This window comes from Anomaloglossus baeobatrachus, chromosome 10 (genome assembly GCF_048569485.1).
Source record: "Anomaloglossus baeobatrachus isolate aAnoBae1 chromosome 10, aAnoBae1.hap1, whole genome shotgun sequence".
Taxonomy (NCBI): Eukaryota; Metazoa; Chordata; class Amphibia; order Anura; family Aromobatidae; genus Anomaloglossus; species Anomaloglossus baeobatrachus.
The window spans coordinates 122171430-122184586 of record NC_134362.1 but is presented as its reverse complement, the minus strand read 5'-3'; positions in this window follow the sequence as shown (position 1 = coordinate 122184586).

The window sequence follows — 13157 nt, the reverse complement described above, 5'->3', positions numbered from 1 at the left end:
CATGAGGGCCTCAAAACATTAAGTGTCCATTGTCAGGAAGTGGGTGTATTATAGTATAGCCCTTAGGCAGGGCAGCCAAAAATTGGGAGGCTCCACGTTGTCCCTGGATAGAGACGTGCATGAGGGCCTCAAAACATTAAGTGTCCATTGTCAGGAAGTGGGTCTTTTGTAGTATAGCCCTTTGGCAGGGCAGCCAAAAATTGGGAGGCTCCACGTTGTCCCTGGATAGAGACGTGCATGAGGGCCTCAAAACATTAAGTGTCCATTGTCAGGAAGTGGGTGTATTATAGTATAGCCCTTAGGCAGGGCAGCCAAAAATTGGGAGGCTCCACGTTGTCCCTGGATAGAGACGTGCATGAGGGCCTCAAAACATTAAGTGTCCATTGTCAGGAAGTGGGTCTTTTGTAGTATAGCCCTTTGGCAGGGCAGCCAAAAATTGGGAGGCTCCACGTTGTCCCTGGATAGAGACGTGCATGAGGGCCTCAAAACATTAAGTGTCCATTGTCAGGAAGTGGGTGTATTATAGTATAGCCCTTTGGCAGGGCAGCCAAAAATTGGGAGGCTCCACGTTGTCCCTGCATAGAGACGTGCATGAGGGCCTCAAAACATTGTTCCCATTGCAAAGGAGCGGGTCTCCTGTCGTTGTAATGTCCATTCTGCAAAGAATGGGCGAAAAAATTTACCACTGGGGGTATACCTGAAACAAAGGCCTAACTCTTGTAACGGTCATCATGGTGGCGCATGAGGAGAAGGAGGAGCAGTCCAGCGATTATCCAAAGTCCAGAAGTGTGTACCCATGGGTGACTGGAGGTACATGTCAAATTCCCGTTACAAACTTTAAATTCCGCTCTCATTTGCTGGTGGTGTGGTGAAGTCTGGCCCAATCCAACCCTTGTTCATCTTGATCAGAGTCAGCCTGTCAGCATTTTCAGTTGACAGGCGGGTGCGTTTATCTGTAATGATTCCACCTGCGGCACTAAAAACACGCTCTGACAAAACGCTAGCGGCAGGGCAGGCCAGGACTTCCAAGGCGTAGAGAGCCAATTCATGCCACGTGTCCACCTTGGATACCCAATAATTGTAAGGCACAGAGGAATGTCGGAGTACAGTTGTTCGATCTGCAAGGTACTCCTTGAGCATCTGGGCAAACTTAGGATTTCTTGTGGCACTACCCCGCACCTCAGGGGCTGTGGTACGTGAGGGGCTGAGAAAACTGTCCCACATCTTAAAGACTGTTCCCCTACCTCTGGCGGATTGGACTTGTGCCTCTCTCGGCTGTACGCCTTGGTTGTCCACTGATTCCTGACCTATGCCGCTAGCGTTTTGTGAGGGGAATGCTTTGCCTACTTCCGTGACTATGGCCTTCCGGAACTGCTGCATTTTGGTTGACCTCTCCGCCTCGGGAATAAGAGACATAAAGTTCTCCTTGTAGCGTGGGTCTAACAGTGTTACCAACCAGTAATGATTGTCGGCCAAGATGTTCTTAACGCGAGGGTCACGAGACAGGCAGCTTACCATAAAGTCAGCCATGTGCGCCAGACTCTTAACAGCCAGGACTTCAGTAGCCTGACCAACACGTTGACTGAACATGCTGTCCTCCTCCTCCTCCTCCTCCTCCTCCTCATCTACCCTGTCCTCTGGCCAGCCACGCTGAACCGAGGATATGACTGGTGTGCATGTCATATCCTCAATTTGGCCGGAGATTTGCTCCATGTCTTCATCCTCCTCCTCGTCATAGTCCTCCACTGCACGTTGTGATGAGACGAGGCTGGGCTGTGTGTTATCACCCACACCCACTACTGTTTCTTGCTGCAACTCATCGCGCTCCGCCTGCAATGCATCATGTTTGGTTTTGAGCAGAGACCGTTTTAGAAGGCAGAGTAGCGGTATGGTGACGCTAATAATGGCGTCATCTTATACCTTTATGATGTTATTGTTTATTCTAAAGCAAACAAGATTTTAGGGTGTATAAAAAGGGAGATTAGATCCGGTGATCCCAACGTATTGTTAACCCTCTATAAATCACTTGTAAGGCCACATCTGGAATATGGGGTAAAGTCCTGAGCAGGTTGATAACCATTGGTTTGAGCATGGTAGGGTGTAGTGCGCATCTTCCTGCATCCGCCATAACCTTCCCTTAGGATATACTGTGCCCTTATCAGATTGGTTGTACAAGGTTGCTTCTCTTATTGGATGGATTTCAAGCTGCATGGATAATGTTCATTTAAATGATGTGGATAGAAAGACTGAAGATATCTACATGTAGTCTGAAATCCATCATGAATCAATACTATTTTACACAGTCATAAGCAGCCCATGGGCATTCACCTGCATTCAAACCAATAACAGCTCATAGACCAGACAATCCATCTACCACTGGACCAAAGACAGGAAGTTAAATCCACTGCCTGCGGTAACCAACTTAATCCTATAGGCTACTCACACAACAAACCCAACAGAAAGGAAAAAAACATGGCTTCGATTATCCATCCAATGAAAACGCATAACCATTGTGAGCCATTGGACAATGCAATTGGACACTTGGTGACATGGTGCACGGCCCAATGAATCAAGTCTTTACTTCATATTCACGGTTTAAGCCCTTGGGTTCTAATGTGCCCAGAGTACATATCCAGAAAGATTCTCTTTCTTTGAGCTAAACACAAGTCAACAATACATTGTAAGCAGATTCTATTACCAGTCCCACACCATTTTGTGACGCATAATCACACAGTGATCCAATTAACATTCCAAGTCATCGAACATGTCCAAGCCATACGCAGAGGAGGCAATAGAATTAGGAAGCTCAAAGAAAGGGAATCTTTCTGGATATATACTCTGGGCACATTGGAACCCAAAGGCTTAAACCATGAATATGAAGTACAGACTTGATTCATTGGGCCATGCATGGACATAATGGACATAATTCTAATAGGCAGGACAGGTAATAAGGAGCACAAGTTATATGCTAAAATGTGTTGTGTGACAAGACAGACACAGGAAAGGACATGATAACAGGTGTAGGGACCAACAAGGTGAGACAAGGGGTATCAGGATAGGGTCAAGTAGGTATGAATGTAGTAATGGGGCAGGCATAGAGAATTGTATGTGAATGTGAATTACAATAAATCACTAAGGAAAGGAATATGTGAGTGTGTGCCTAATGTAAACTAATATTGTACTGGCAAAATTATAGATGGAAAGGGAGAAGGGGAGGGGGGGGGAGAGGAGGCTGTAATTGACTACAAGGGTATGAGTTATGAGTGATCATAGGGATAGTGTTACATAAGTGGAAATACCTATGGAGGACCGGATGTGTAAGCGCATACCTTATACAAACCTATAGAGTGCTGATGGGTGAGAGTGTGATGTTAGATATAAGACATCCTATAGTGAATAGTGAGCCGTAATCAAGTGCAACAGGGATATTTCACGTGACTATGGGAACCTGGAAGGTAAAGAAAGGGGAGAAAAAACTGTTAGACAAGGTAATCAGACATAATGTAACCAGTTGATCAGACATGATCACCTGGTTTGAGACCCCCTGCCTTACACTATATAGATATCATGTTCATTCCCCATCTATCTTGCTCAGGAGAGCATCTCCCTCCCCCGGCACCAAGAGCAGCTCATACTGAATTGTTACATTGACTAGTAACACTGCACACAGAAATGCACCTTAATATTCCACTGTTAACCCTTTCCTCCCAGCAGTAACACACAACTCCTCACCTTGATATCATGGTGATTTATGGTCAGAATGACTTCAATGCGATCAGTGATTTCTATTCTAGCTCTGCTCACATAGATTTTATATCCACACTCAACTATAGGCCGTTCTTCATATTTTGGGGGCTTTTAGTCAGATATACTAGTTTGTGCCTGTATAGTATTGGTGTAGATGGGATTGTAGGGCATGGGTTACATGGCACTGTGGTGGAATACTGATGGGAGGTATTGGTGCTGTGTTTGATGCTTCTACTGGGTATTTTCCTACAAATACTGGAACAGCTCACTGCTTAGAATGATCCTTCCCAGCTCTATAATATATTATATATACCCCACAATGCAGGCTCACACACACATTTGTCTCAAGTGTGTTGTAGGGACACAGATACAGTCTTGGTCATGTGACTAAAGGCTACTTTACACACTGCGATATCGGTCCCGATATCGCTAGTGTGGGTACCCGCCCCCATCTGTTGCGCGACACGGGCAAATCGCTGCCCATGCCGCACAACACCGACCAGACCCGTCACACATACTTACCTGCCCGGCGACGTCGCTGTGTCCGGCGAACCGCCTCCTTTCTAAGGGGGCGGTCCGTGCGGCGTCACAGCGACGTCACTGAGCGACGGCCCAATAGCAGCGGAGGGGCGGAGATGAGTGGCCGGAACATCCCGCCCACCTCCTTCCTTCCTCATAGCGGCTGGGAGGCAGGTAAGGAGAGGTTCCTCGTTTCTGCGGTGTCACACGGAGCGATGTGTGCTACCGCAGGAGCGACGAACGACATCGTTACTGCTGCAGTAACGATAATCGAGAATGGAGACCCATGTCACCGATGAGCGATTTTGCACGTTTTTGCAACGATGCAAAATCGCACATCGGTATCACACGCAGCAACATCGCTAATGCGGCCGGATGTGCGTCACAAATTCCGTGACCCCAACGACTCCGCATTAGCGATGTCGCAGCGTGTAAAGCCCCCTTTAGTGGGAGTGGTGTACAGGGTCTTAGCAGTAAAGAGTATTCCATATTTCTGCCAGATACCCACAGAGATATTGAAATCTGAAAAAAGAGACTTCTGCTCATTGAAGGTAAGAACTGCTCACATAGCGTTCAACTCCACAGCAAACGAGTGCTCTAGCACTGGCATCTCAGCAGGGATATTCCCCTACTACACATGTGTGTCTAGGTCACTGTGACAGTTTACAGGACATAACTCAGGGCACCTAGACAGAAGGCAGAGGGACTACTTTCTATTTCTGGTGTAGAGCTTAGTACAATATATATATATTTATACTATTACATGGGACACATGTACCTTGTATTACCATTATTCGCTGTATATGAACCCCTTTTCTCCGGGCATTATTTGTCTATAGCATTTTTCACGAACCTGAGGCAACTGAGAACCCTTCAGTGAAGGAATTCCACTAACCCTCACAATACCTACCAGGGGCCTCCCTGCAGTAACTCAGGTAGTTGTACCCATTCTCTTTCCGCATTCTATGTGTTCTTCTTCTTTCTTCTTTTTTTTCTTTTTTCTTCTTTTTATTTCTATCATGTAGTTCAGGGGTTTATAGATATATGTCCTGCATCTCATATTTCCTTTAGTGGTGCTTCTTACCCATTCTCATATCATTTACCCTAGTATTTCATGATCCTGAGGCGACTGAGAACCCTTTAATAAAGGAATCCTTTTTCACCTGAATTGTCAAGTGATACTTACCAGTGACTATCACGTAATGTTACAGGTAGTTCCATTTTCTTCCTCTTCTTTCTCTCCTTTCTTCTTTGTCACACGGTCCATTGTGTTATAGCCCACGTGTCATGATAACACTTGTACCATCTTTTCATTTAGATTCCACCTACAATTATTTACCGATTCCAGTTCTGGAATAGGCTTTCATCATCTACTCACTAGAATTCTCAAGTTCATAAGGTACTGAGACATATACATGTTCACACCATTATAAAGAACAAAGTATAAACATTGAGGTTTTTCTCACACCCATGTTCCTGTGTTCTTTGATATGATATGTGTTCATTTCCTTCACTATATAGGATTGCAAGTTTTCCATTTGTACCTTAATGGCAATGACGCTATACAATTGAACACATATCATCCTGTTATCCATATAGGTGTGTATTTACCTGCTTGACTATTTTTGGTTGTTTGATCCAGAATGTTTCTCCAGATAGGTCATGTGGAAATTTTCTTTCCTCAGTACAAATGTTTTCACTATGGCTTTGGAAAATTTTTTTGTATGTGCATCATGGTCATTTGACCCATTGTACTCTCAAGTAGCAATATATTGTACTGTTATGTTGTACTATGTACTAATTACGTGTTTATATGGTTTTGTAACCCTTTATGATCTTAGATAACTTTATCCTTGATAAAGACCTAAAAACAAGCTCGAAACGTTGGATGAATTATCCTTTTGCACAAATAAAGAATTTTCAGCATTCTAAGAGTTCTTTTCTTACGTTATTGATCACTATAGTGTGCCAGAGCTATTTCTATTGAATTGACTCTTATTTTTTCTGAGCACCTGCTATATACACAGTGAGCCAGACATATTCAATTTTCATTCAGAAGGCAGAGGGAAGCCTTAGCAGCTGAGCCTATATCTTGGCTTGTGAGCATTAGAACAGGCCGGCGATTACAGGGTAACATGAAAAATGTCCAGCTTGCATTATGACTAGAACATGACAATATCCTTTTAAGTACTAACCTATGATGCGTTCCTAAGCAGTTGATGTTATATGTTCTACATTTCATTTTCTGCATACTTTCCAAGTAGTAGAATTTGCTTTGATATAGGCAACTGGATTTTCACAATGAAAAGGCAAAGGATAACGCCCGAAAAAGACGCCATACATTATGTCAGTGCCATCACTGACAAACCTGGATTGACCATGAAATACATCAATCCCCTTAAAGGTGAGTTAAAACAAGTTTTAACTAAATTGCCTTAATATTGTCATGCATTAGAATGACTGTCTTAGGTAATGATAAATATTTTCTACAGGAAGAGGAGTGTTTGCTGAAACTGAAATCGAAAAAGGGAGTTTTGTTGCAGAATATCGAGGTGAGCTCACGTATGCACTTACGATGGTAGACAACTACTCGAGATTTATGGTTGTGGTACAAGTCAAAGATCTAATGGCCCATACTGCAGCGAAGGTCTTCCAAGCACACTTATGCAGACCTCATGGCTACTCAGAGAGAGTCCTCACAGATCAAGGCACTGCCTTTGAAGCGGAAATCTTCAAGGACTTCTGCAGCTTTTACCGATGCAGGAAGATGCGTACTACACCCTACCATGCTCAAACCAATGGTTATCAACCTGCTCAGGACTTTACCCCATATTCCAGATGTGGCCTTAAAGTGATTTATAGAGGGGTAACAATACGTTGGGATCATCGGATCTAATCTCCCTTTTTATACACCCTAAAATCTTGTTTGCGTTAGAATAAACAATAACATCATAAAGGTATAGCAGTACCGTTTCAAAGTTTCGGTGTCCCAAGCAGCATTCCATCAGCCTCTGGAAGGTTCCTGGCAAATTGCACAGCTCGAAGGGCATGCTTTTGAACTCGCAGAGACCCATCGGGGTGGCAAAGGCGGTCTTCTCCCGGTCTGCCTCAGCAACGGACACTTGCCAATAGTGACTAGTGAGATCAAGGGTAGAAAAATAATTTGCAGTTGTCAATGCAGCTAGCTATTCCTCAATACAGGGGAGTGGTGCTGTCCTTCTTCTTTAACAGGACCAACGGAGCTGCCCAGAGGCTACAACTGTCACGGATAACCCCAGCCTCCTTCATGTTGCTCAACATGTCCTTGGTACACTGGTAATGTGCAGGTAGATTTGGCTTATATCTCTCTTTGATGGGTGGGTGTGCACTTGTGGGGATGTAGTGTTTGACCCCTTTTATTTTTCAAAAGTCTAGCGGATGTTTGCTGAAGACTTGCTCGTATTCTTGCACTAGCCTGTAGACCCCCTTCTTGTGATGTGAAGGTGTGGAGTCAGTGCCTACGTGTAATTCCTTACACCACTCCTCTGGCTGACTTGGTGAGCTGTCACTGAATGGGTGGGCTGAAGCAATGGTGGATGCTGCTGTTTGGATAGCATGTGTATCTACTGAGAACAGCTTATCAATGGTGGCAAATCGGAGCAGCTTAATCTTTTGCTCTCCGAAGTTCAACACTCTCATGGGCACTCTTCCCTTCCATATTAATGAATAAAACTATGATGTAAATAGCATATAGATACCCCACAAATGCAGATAAAAGTAGGTTATGGGAAAAGGGGGAAGAGAGAAACAGGAAAATAGTGGAATAAAGTATACCTTCCAGGTGGGAGAGGAAATGGCAGCACAGCCAGTGGAGGTGAAGCAAGGGGAGCCTGCAACTAAAGAGTTGAGAGCGTTATCACATGGTGACTGAGCCTGATTGTAACGGGAGCATAGAGGTGCCGATCCTGTCTTACCTGCGTTGGTGTAGAAGTGGGTGTCCTGTGGTGGAGTCAGCTATGTGCAGTGGTGGCCGTGGGTTCTTTTATGTGCGACCGTAGTAATAGCTGTGCCCACTTCCTGTATGGGAGTGGAATGCAGTGAGGCTAATGGAACGCACGCCTGCGCATTTGTGTTTAACGTCGCGCATGTGCAGAACGGAGAAAAGGCTGCGCTCACTTCCTAATGAAAGGGAGTGAGACGCAGCTGGGAAGGGAAGGGAAAAGATTAGGGTTTGGGGATGATGAAAGGGCTTTCTACGGGCAAGGATGGCAAAGGGTGGCAGTGACGGAAAGTCAGGCAGATGGTCCTGTCCTGTCCTGTCCGTCCGTCTTTTTGTATCATGAATTGGAAAGACTGCAAGGGGGAGGGGAGGTGCTTGTGCCCAAAAGGAGGAGTTATTCAGATTCATTGCAGTGGGCGGCGGCTGCAAAAAGCACCATTCTCCTTGTTTTTGCTCTGCAAAACAGCCTTTTCAAGGGTTTGGCTTGGGTGACAAAATGTCTTCTGTAGGCGTGGGTTTGTCTCCCTCTCCCTAAGATGTGTCCGGTATAGGCCAGGGTGCCACTCAAGGCCGTAACCAATTCGGGTTATAGCTTCTCGGCCTTTTGGCTAAGATCAAGTGTAGTTTCGGAGGACGCTACCTTGGTCGGTACTGGAAGGTGCCTGGGATTGCACGTCTGCCGGCCTTGAGGGAGTGTGTGCGCCTTCTGGTGACACATAGCCCTCTTGTGCCTGGACGGTTCCCAGGCAACGGGAGGCGATCACCTTTGTTATTTTGAAGTCCTACTGATAAACAGAAAAAAAATGAAAATCCAGTTGCCTATATCAAAGCAAATTCTACTACTTGTAAAGTATGCAGAAAATGAAATGTAGAACATATAACATCAACTGCTTAGGAACGCATCATAGGTTAGTACTTAAAAGGATATTGTCATGTTCTAGTCATAATGCAAGCTGGACATTTTTCATGTTACCCTGTAATCGCCGGCCTGTTCTAATGCTCACAAGCCAAGATATAGGCTCAGCTGCTAAGGCTTCCCTCTGCCTTCTGAATGAAAATTGAATATGTCTGGCTCACTGTGTATATAGCAGGTGCTCAGAAAAAATAAGAGTCAATTCAATAGAAATAGCTCTGGCACACTATAGTGATCAATAACGTAAGAAAAGAACTCTTAGAATGCTGAAAATTCTTTATTTGTGCAAAAGGATAATTCATCCAACGTTTCGAGCTTGTTTTTAGGTCTTTATCAAGGATAAAGTTATCTAAGATCATAAAGGGTTACAAAACCATATAAACACGTAATTAGTACATAGTACAACATAACAGTACAATATATTGCTACTTGAGAGTACAATGGGTCAAATGACCATGATGCACATACAAAAAAATTTTCCAAAGCCATAGTGAAAACATTTGTACTGAGGAAAGAAAATTTCCACATGACCTATCTGGAGAAACATTCTGGATCAAACAACCAAAAATAGTCAAGCAGGTAAATACACACCTATATGGATAACAGGATGATATGTGTTCAATTGTATAGCGTCATTGCCATTAAGGTACAAATGGAAAACTTGCAATCCTATATAGTGAAGGAAATGAACACATATCATATCAAAGAACACAGGAACATGGGTGTGAGAAAAACCTCAATGTTTATACTTTGTTCTTTATAATGGTGTGAACATGTATATGTCTCAGTACCTTATGAACTTGAGAATTCTAGTGAGTAGATGATGAAAGCCTATTCCAGAACTGGAATCGGTAAATAATTGTAGGTGGAATCTAAATGAAAAGATGGTACAAGTGTTATCATGACACGTGGGCTATAACACAATGGACCGTGTGACAAAGAAGAAAGGAGAGAAAGAAGAGGAAGAAAATGGAACTACCTGTAACATTACGTGATAGTCACTGGTAAGTATCACTTGACAATTCAGGTGAAAAAGGATTCCTTTATTAAAGGGTTCTCAGTCGCCTCAGGATCATGAAATACTAGGGTAAATGATATGAGAATGGGTAAGAAGCACCACTAAAGGAAATATGAGATGCAGGACATATATCTATAAACCCCTGAACTACATGATAGAAATAAAAAGAAGAAAAAAGAAAAAAAAGAAGAAAGAAGAAGAACACATAGAATGCGGAAAGAGAATGGGTACAACTACCTGAGTTACTGCAGGGAGGCCCCTGGTAGGTATTGTGAGGGTTAGTGGAATTCCTTCACTGAAGGGTTCTCAGTTGCCTCAGGTTCGTGAAAAATGCTATAGACAAATAATGCCCGGAGAAAAGGGGTTCATATACAGCGAATAATGGTAATACAAGGTACATGTGTCCCATGTAATAGTATAAATATATATATATTGTACTAAGCTCTACACCAGAAATAGAAAGTAGTCCCTCTGCCTTCTGTCTAGGTGCCCTGAGTTATGTCCTGTAAACTGTCACAGTGACCTAGACACACATGTGTAGTAGGGGAATATCCCTGCTGAGATGCCAGTGCTAGAGCACTCGTTTGCTGTGGAGTTGAACGCTATGTGAGTAGTTCTTACCTTCAATGAGCAGAAGTCTCTTTTTTCAGATTTCAATATCTCTGTGGGTATCTGGCAGAAATATGGAATACTCTTTACTGCTAAGACCCTGTTCACCACTCCCACTAAAGGGGGCTTTACACGCTGCGACATCGCTAATGCGGAGTCGTTGGGGTCACGGAATTTGTGACGCACATCCGGCCGCATTAGCGATGTTGCTGCGTGTGATACCGATGAGCGATTTTGCATCGTTGCAAAAATGTGCAAAATCGCTCATCGGTGACATGGGTCTCCATTCTCGATTATCGTTACTGCAGCAGTAACGATGTAGTTCGTCGCTCCTGCGGTAGCACACATCGCTCCGTGTGACACCGCAGAAACGAGGAACCTCTCCTTACCTGCCTCCCAGCCGCTATGAGGAAGGAAGGAGGTGGGCGGGATGTTCCGGCCACTCATCTCCGCCCCTCCGCTGCTATTGGGCCGTCGCTCAGTGACGTCGCTGTGACGCCGCACGGACCGCCCCCTTAGAAAGGAGGCGGTTCGCCGGACACAGCGACGTCGCCGGGCAGGTAAGTATGTGTGACGGGTCTGGTCGGTGTTGTGCGGCATGGGCAGCGATTTGCCCGTGTCGCGCAACAGATGGGGGCGGGTACCCACACTAGCGATATCGGGACCGATATCGCAGTGTGTAAAGTAGCCTTTAGTCACATGACCAAGACTGTATCTGTGTCCCTACAACACACTTGAGACAAATGTGTGTGTGAGCCTGCATTGTGGGGTATATATAATATATTATAGAACTGGGAAGGATCATTCTAAGCAGTGAGCTGTTCCAGTATTTGTAGGAAAATACCCAGTAGAAGCATCAAACACAGCACCAATACCTCCCATCAGTATTCCACCACAGTGCCATGTAACCCATGCCCTACACTCCCATCTACACCAATACTATACAGGCACAAACTAGTATATCTGACTAAAAGCCCCCAAAATATGAAGAACGGCCTATAGTTGAGTGTGGATATAAAATCTATGTGAGCAGAGCTAGAATAGAAATCACTGATCGCATTGAAGTCATTCTGACCATAAATCACCATGATATCAAGGTGAGGAGTTGTGTGTTACTGCTGGGAGGAAAGGGTTAACAGTGGAATATTAAGGTGCATTTCTGTGTGCAGTGTTACTAGTCAATGTAACAATTCAGTATGAGCTGCTCTTGGTGCCGGGGGAGGGAGATGCTCTCCTGAGCAAGATAGATGGGGAATGAACATGATATCTATATAGTGTAAGGCAGGGGGTCTCAAACCAGGTGATCATGTCTGATCAACTGGTTACATTATGTCTGATTACCTTGTCTAACAGTTTTTTCTCCCCTTTCTTTACCTTCCAGGTTCCCATAGTCACGTGAAATATCCCTGTTGCACTTGATTACGGCTCACTATTCACTATAGGATGTCTTATATCTAACATCACACTCTCACCCATCAGCACTCTATAGGTTTGTATAAGGTATGCGCTTACACATCCGGTCCTCCATAGGTATTTCCACTTATGTAACACTATCCCTATGATCACTCAACAACAGCCCACTGATAGGGATAAGGCCACCGCCAGGGCCCTTAGATCCCACGGGCCAGCGCCTGCGGGCACGGCTCCTTAGGCCATATCCAGCCGGGAGCGGACTCCTGAGTTCCAGACCAGGCAGTCCACCATACACAAAAACAAGTGCAGAGTAAAGGACAGCGACCACCAGCCTGGGTGGGGGACCTGAATGCAACCGGCCGGGGCGGCAGGCCACCAGCACCTTTGGTTTACCGAAAGACTCGTGTGATTCATTTACTGTGAGTAACCAAACATCCCCCTGCTTGCTCAGGCGCGCCGGCCCTTGCCATCACCATACCCTGCACAAAGACACTGGGCCCCGGGGCAATCATCCCTACACACGGAGGGGTTAACATCCAGCTGCCACTACATCTCTCCCGGGTATCCCATAACGGCAGCGGTGGTGTCCCACCTCACCACACACCGTTGGTGGCGTCACAAACTTAATACGGCCTAGCCCATACATCTACATTCCTCCTTTTATTCGACATGTCCGCGAGACCCCCGGGTCGAGCCACTCTCTTAGAAGGTCTGGATCCAACCAACGGCGGCTGCTGGAATCTGAACACATTCGCGCAAAAATGAAATGACCACAATTTTCTCCAAAACTATAACAGATGCAAACTTGTCCTGTGTGGTGGAGATGAGATTTGATAAAGTAAGTGGAAATCCAGTAAAAGTTTCATTTGGCTACTTTGCACTCTCGAGATAATCGTCACCAAGTGCCAAATGCAATATTAAAACAGGAATCTGAACACATTCGCGCAAAAATGAAATGA